A 6,057-nucleotide genomic window follows, 5' to 3' on the forward strand; every position below is an offset into this window, starting at 1 on the left:
ACCAAAAGTGGCCCACTTGGCACTCGCATTCGAGGTGACCAACCGCCCAGCGAAGCGTGCTGGCGGCGGCGGCCGGATGGGTCGGCTCCGTCGTTCGGGAGAGTCGGCCCGTTCCACCCGTTCCGAGTTCGAGAGTAGGTCGAGGCCGTGAACGGCCCCGGGGCCTCCAATCGTTCGCTTTACCGGATGGAATTGCGACGATCGAGCGCCAGCTATCCTGAGGGAAACTTCGGAGGGAACCAGCTACTAGACGGCTCGATTGGTCTTTCGCCCCTACACCCGGTTCGCGACGATCGATTTGCACGTCAGAGGCGCTTCGGACTTCCACCAGAGTTTCCTCTGGCTTCATCCCGACCGGGCGTGGATCGCCATCTTTCGGGTCCCTGGTCGCTCGCTACGCCAGAGTCGGCCGAGTCGTACTCGGAAAAAGGGGAAACCGACCCGGGGGTGATGCGCCCGCGCGCAGCGCCTAAACTCGACGACAAAATAGGACTAGTTCAAGCCGCGGGATCTCACCGATGGGCGGAAGGAGGGATATGGAAGCTGGCGCCCGGCAATTCCCCTTTTTGGATGATGCGCCGGTCCCCTCTCGGGGAGGAGGGAAAAAACAACCGCACGTCAGCCACGAGCCTTCCCTCTCCTATCTCTCTCGGGAAGAGAGAAAAAAGGAAAAGTTGCGGGCACCGCAGCAGCGACGGCGGAAGGCCGAAAACGCCGCGCCGGCGGGATCGGGCACGGCTCGGAGGCGGGTGAGGCGAGGAGAAGACGACGGCACGAGACCGACGACACCCCCCGACGACCCCCGGACGACTTTGCCACGACACCTCTCCCGATCGACGCCCTCCTACACGCTCTCTCGCTTTCGCTTCGCCTTCGGGGTTAGTCAGAGGTGGCCCCTACGACTCGCGAACGGCCAGGACTCCTCGGTCCGTGTTTCAAGACGGGTCGGGTGGGTTGCCGATGCACGTCGCTGACCCGGGTGGCGGGCGGCTCGAGTAAAAAAGCGTCGCCGAGCGACCTCTCCGGAAACGGAAACGGGCGCGGGCGGGGTTGCCCCCGACAAGAACCCGAAACGTCGGCGAGGTGCGTGACGGCGAGGCCGCGCCAGTCCTATCCCGCCTCTCATCGCGCACGCGCCCGAGACGGTGGGGCGCCTAAGGAGCGACACACAGAGTGCGTCGCCCGCACGCGACTTCCGGCGGGATCAAAACGGACCGGCTCGCCACGTGTAACGGATCGTGTCAGATTTCCTCCGTTCCCGGCAGAAAGGGGCAGTTACGTTCGCGGGCCCGACGGCCGGTGGCCCCCGACTTCACAAGGTGGGAAGACGGGGGTTTTCAGGGTGATGAAACGCCTGCCGCCTACGGAAAAAAACCCGCGTGTTCGACCTGCACGCCGGGAACGGGTCGCGACGACGGACCGGAGGGGAAGTGCGTCCGGTGCCGGCCGCGCGGAGGTCGCGCCGAAGCGCCCGCGCCATGATTACGCCGAGCGATGATGAAGGGGACGGGTGCAGCGGAGTCGCGCGCGGAGGGAGCAGGAGGAAAGAAGAAGCGGCGGCGACGGATGCGGCGGGTTAGGGCCCGGCGGCAGCAGCGATCGAGAGGACGAGTCCCCTCCGTCGCAGCCAACCCGACGCAGCCACCTACCGACGCCGCGGTCGTCACCACGTTTCCCTTCCCGCTATCCACGCGGCCCGTCTCTTCGTCGGCGACGCGGGCACAAAAGCTGGAACCGCGGGGAACGAGTCCCCCGCGGACACGACGAACGACGACCTGTGCCGCGACGGCCTCTCTTTCAAGAACACACATCGAGTTTGGGCTCGAGCCTAGGCAGCACCGGACTGAGTCCCCCCGCGATCGCGGTGAGCGGTCCCACCCGTTTACCCCTGGGCGGTTTCACGTTCTCTTGAACTCTCTCTCCAAAGTTCTTTTCAACTTTCCCTCACGGTACTTGTCGACTATCGGACTCGTCCCGGTATTTAGCCTTGGATGGAGCTTACCACCCGATTTGGGCTGCGTTCCCAAGCAACCCGACTCTCGGATCGAAGGCCGTCGCTCGCCGTCCGCACCGAATGGGCCTGGCACCCGCCGCGGGCGGCCCCGATCGAGGGAACTCCGAACTATGCGAGACGAAAACGAACGGCTGCCTTCGACCCATGCGCCACACGTCCCGAAGCCTTTAACTTGCGACGGGATTCGGCGTTGGGCTTCTCCCGGTTCACTCGCCGTTACTAAGGGAATCCCGGTTGGTTTCTTTTCCTCCGCTTAGCGATATGCTTAAGTTCAGCGGGTCGTCTCGTCCGAGCCGAGGGCGGCGGTTCTTTAGTAGAGTGTGGTGTTTGGAGGAGAGGAATCTCGATCGGTACCCTCCGTGTGACGACGGCTGGCCGATATAGCGCCCGTCCGACCGAAAATGAAGAAGCCAACAATTAAAAAAAAGCGTGGGTCCTCCCCATCCGACGTTGCGTTGCCTACGACGCGGCCACCTTTTTACGGTGCGACGGCCGTGCTCGTCGCGCTGCTCGAGGCGTCGCTGAGAGACACCTTCATGAGGCAGAGAGCGAGACGAGCAGGCGGCGCTTACGTCGGCAGTCGGTTAGGTCGGTACTTTTTTTTTGGTCTCCCTTCGGCTGCTTTCGGACAGACTCCTCCTGCTCCTCCTCCACAGTGTTTCTTCACGCGGTCGAAAAGGGAAAAGACTCCGCGGTCTGCCAGCGGGAGACGAAGGAGGAGGCCGGAGAGGGTTTTAAAAAAAAAAAAGACATTGAAAGGAGTCAATTCTTTTTTTATTTTTCTTCCCCCTCGTCACTCGCTCCTGCGACGTCCCGGTTACCACCGTGCCGAGGACCGGGCGGGCACGGGGACGGCAAGATGTCGTTTCGTTAACGGAGAAAGACATGTAACGTTCCGCCTCTCGACCGGACGTGGCCCCGAGACAAGGGATCTCGGGGCCGCAATGTGCGTTCGAGGTGTCGATGTTCACTGAGTCCTGCAATTCGCATCAGTTATCGCGGCTGGCCGCGCTCTTCATCGACGGACGAGCCGAGTGATCCCCCGTCCAGGGTTCAGCACTTGGTTTTTTTATATTAGTTTTTGTTTATATAGATTTAGTAGTGTGCGAGGAGGTCTGTGCGAGGAGGCGTGACGGCATTGCAATGTCGCGAGTAGTTTGTTTTTTTAGCTAGCGGCGGTGGCACAGCGGCTGCAAAAAAACAAAAAAAACGATAAAGCGGCGACAAGGCAAAGAAGAAGCGGCCATCACTTGCGGTGGGCGAAAAAACAAACAGGTGGTAAGACGCGGAAGCAAGCAAGAAGAGCTGGGGCTTTAAAAACCTCCGCGTCACCACAAATCTATCTCTCGCTCCGCCTTTTATAGGTTTGTTTGCGCGCATTCGAGGCGTTGACGCCGACAGACAGAGGAGGTAGGCCGGAAAACAACAAACCAGTCTCGAACGGGAAAACGGTAATGATCCTTCCGCAGGTTCACCTACGGAAACCTTGTTACGACTTTTACTTCCTCTAAACGATCGGTTCGGTCGTCTTCTCCAGGCATCGAACGCCGAGGCGTAGATGCACGAGTGTCGTGACGGACACGTCGCGCACTGCCCGGCGGCGTCGTCGGCCAGATCCGAGGACCTCACCGGACCGTTCGATCGGTAGTAGCGACGGGCGGTGTGTACAAAGGGCAGGGACGTGATCGACGCGGGCTGTTGACCCGCGCCTACCGGGAATTCCTCGTTCACGGGGTTGGTTACAGGCCCCGATCCCTATCACGGGAGGTGGTTCAGAGGTTTCCCAACCCTCTCGGGCCGGGGCGAAGTCCCCGCTGATACCTCCAGTGTAGCGCGCGTGCGGCCCCGGACATCTAAGGGCATCACAGACCTGTTATCGCTCCGCCTCGTGTGGCTTTCTGCCACCCGTCCCTCTAAGAAGTGCGTGAGAAAACCGACCCGGACCCGAGCGCCACGGAGGACGCCGAGCCCGCCGTAAAAATCACTGACATCGGCGCACTAGTTAGCAGGCCGGAGTCTCGTTCGTTATCGGAATCAACCAGACGGATCGCTCCACCAACTAAGAACGGCCATGCACCACCACCCACCGAATCGAGAAAGAGCTATCGATCTGTCAATCCTACCGGTGTCCGGACCGGGTGAGTTTTCCCGTGTTGAGTCAAATTAAGCCGCAGGCTCCACTCCTGGTGGTGCCCTTCCGTCAATTCCTTTAAGTTTCAGCTTTGCAACCATACTCCCCCCGGAACCGAACTCTGGTTTCCCGCAGGCTACCCGCCGGGTCATGGAAGCGAACGCCGGCGGATCGCCGGTCGGCATCGTTTACGGTCGGAACTACGACGGTATCTGATCGTCTTCGAACCTCCGACTTTCGCTCTTGATCGAGGAAAACGTGCTTGCCACACGCCATCGCTGCAGTTCGTCTTGCGACGATCCAAGAATTTCACCTCTAACGTCGCAATACGAGTGGCCCCGACCGCTCCCTTCGATCATTGCCTCGCCGTAGACGGAGACCGACAGACGTAGACGAGGCCCTCTTCCATCATTCCATGCTTATCGTATGCAAGCTTGAACAGCCCGCTCTGAGCACTCTAATTTTTTCAAAGTGAACGTACCGGCCGCCGCGGACACTCGGTTAAGAGCACCCTTGGAGGAGAAACCGCCGACCGCAACACGCGCGCAGACAAGACACGAAGCAGGGACTCGGAGCGGACCGGGGGGTTCAAAAAAAAAGAGGAACGCGCGGAAAGGGAGAGGGAGAGAAGCGCGGGGGTCAGAGTGCGGGGATGCGAATGAACGCACCCAAACACACACACGTAGCACCCCCCCGTTAGACTACTCCCGGAACCGAACCGACGACCACTTGTTTTTTTTTTCCCGGATCCCGATCACGACCTCCTCGTCCACCTCGCCGGCAGGACCGCGTGGCGGGTATGCTAGCGGTTGACACCGGCGGAAAGGGCCGGGAATGCGAACGGACGACCAAAGTCAACGACGGACGATGGCGCCGCCGCCCCGGGGCCGCTTGCGCGACCACGAACCCGAGTTCGGACTACGAGCTTTTTAACCGCAACAACTTTAATATACGCTACCGGAGCTGGAATTACCGCGGCTGCTGGCACCAGACTTGCCCTCCGGTTGGTCCTCGTTAACGGATTTGAAGTGTACTCATTCCGATCGCGGGGCCTCGACAGAGTCCCGCGTCGTTATTTTTCGTCACTACCTCCCCGTGCCGGGAGTGGGTAATTTGCGCGCCTGCTGCCTTCCTTGGATGTGGTAGCCGTTTCGCATGCTCCCTCTCCGGAATCGAACCCCGATTCCCCGTTACCCGTAGTAACCACGGTAGGCACTTAACCGACCGTCGACAGTTGATAGGGCGGACCCTCGAGAGACCCGTCGCCGGGCGTGAAAGCTCGTGCGATCGACCAGTGAGTTATCCAGAGTCACCAAAGCGGAGCGCGCCGCCCTATGAGCCCCGCCACCGAACGGACCCGCGAGCGGGAACGCCGACGACGGGAGGACGGAATGACGCGCATCGGTCTCAGTCTAATATGTAGCGCCGCGACCCGGAACGGCCGACGCGGGTGCCAGCGCGCGAGGCGTGGCGACGACGGCGCGCCGACCGATCGCGGCCTGTGTCACATGTATTAGCTCTAGAATTGCCACAGTTATCCATCGCCTCCGAGGAGGAATACGGTCCCGAGGATTAGGTCCGGTTCCTGAGCCATTCGCGGTTTCGCCCGTTCTAATGCGTGGCGTGAACTTACACTTGCATGGCTTAAGCTTTGAGACAAGCATATGACTACTGGCAGGATCAACCAGGTATCGTTGGAATTTGGGACTTTGTTTCGACAGAACGACAGACCGACCGACCGACCGACCGACATAAGACAGACAACTACAACGACGGGCACGTGTTTATTTATTTTTCGAGGGGGTTCGCCGTCAGAAGAAGCGCGCTGCCCGCGCTGATGGCCTCTTTTTTGTTTCTCCCCTGACTTGGACCGAGACCGAGACTCAAAGAACGAAAGCGACCAACGTCGACA

The 6,057-nt window shown here is 60.4% G+C and overlaps 2 non-coding genes and 1 pseudogene across 2 annotated transcripts in view; all 3 read right to left on the reverse strand.

Annotated features, from left to right (window-relative positions):
• LOC145273215 (large subunit ribosomal RNA) overlaps window positions 1-2,316 on the reverse strand; it is a 5,721-nt gene extending 3,405 nt beyond the window's left edge. Inside the window, exon 1 of the ribosomal RNA XR_013866243.1 lies at window positions 1-2,316. This exon is cut by the window's left edge and continues 3,405 nt beyond it. This is a non-coding gene — a ribosomal RNA (large subunit ribosomal RNA).
• Window positions 2,317-2,910: 594 nt separating this feature from the next.
• LOC145273379 (5.8S ribosomal RNA) lies at window positions 2,911-3,068 on the reverse strand. Its single transcript, XR_013866372.1, has one exon. It is a non-coding gene; the product is annotated as a 5.8S ribosomal RNA (ribosomal RNA).
• Window positions 3,069-3,466: 398 nt separating this feature from the next.
• On the reverse strand, window positions 3,467-5,836 carry LOC145273504 (small subunit ribosomal RNA; annotated as a pseudogene).
• Between the last annotated feature and the right edge of the window lie 221 nt (window positions 5,837-6,057).

The sequence above is a fragment of the Euprymna scolopes genome, unplaced genomic scaffold, assembly GCF_053919585.1.
Source record: "Euprymna scolopes isolate OS-2025 unplaced genomic scaffold, ASM5391958v1 sca1, whole genome shotgun sequence".
Lineage (NCBI taxonomy): Eukaryota > Metazoa > Mollusca > Cephalopoda > Sepiida > Sepiolidae > Euprymna > Euprymna scolopes.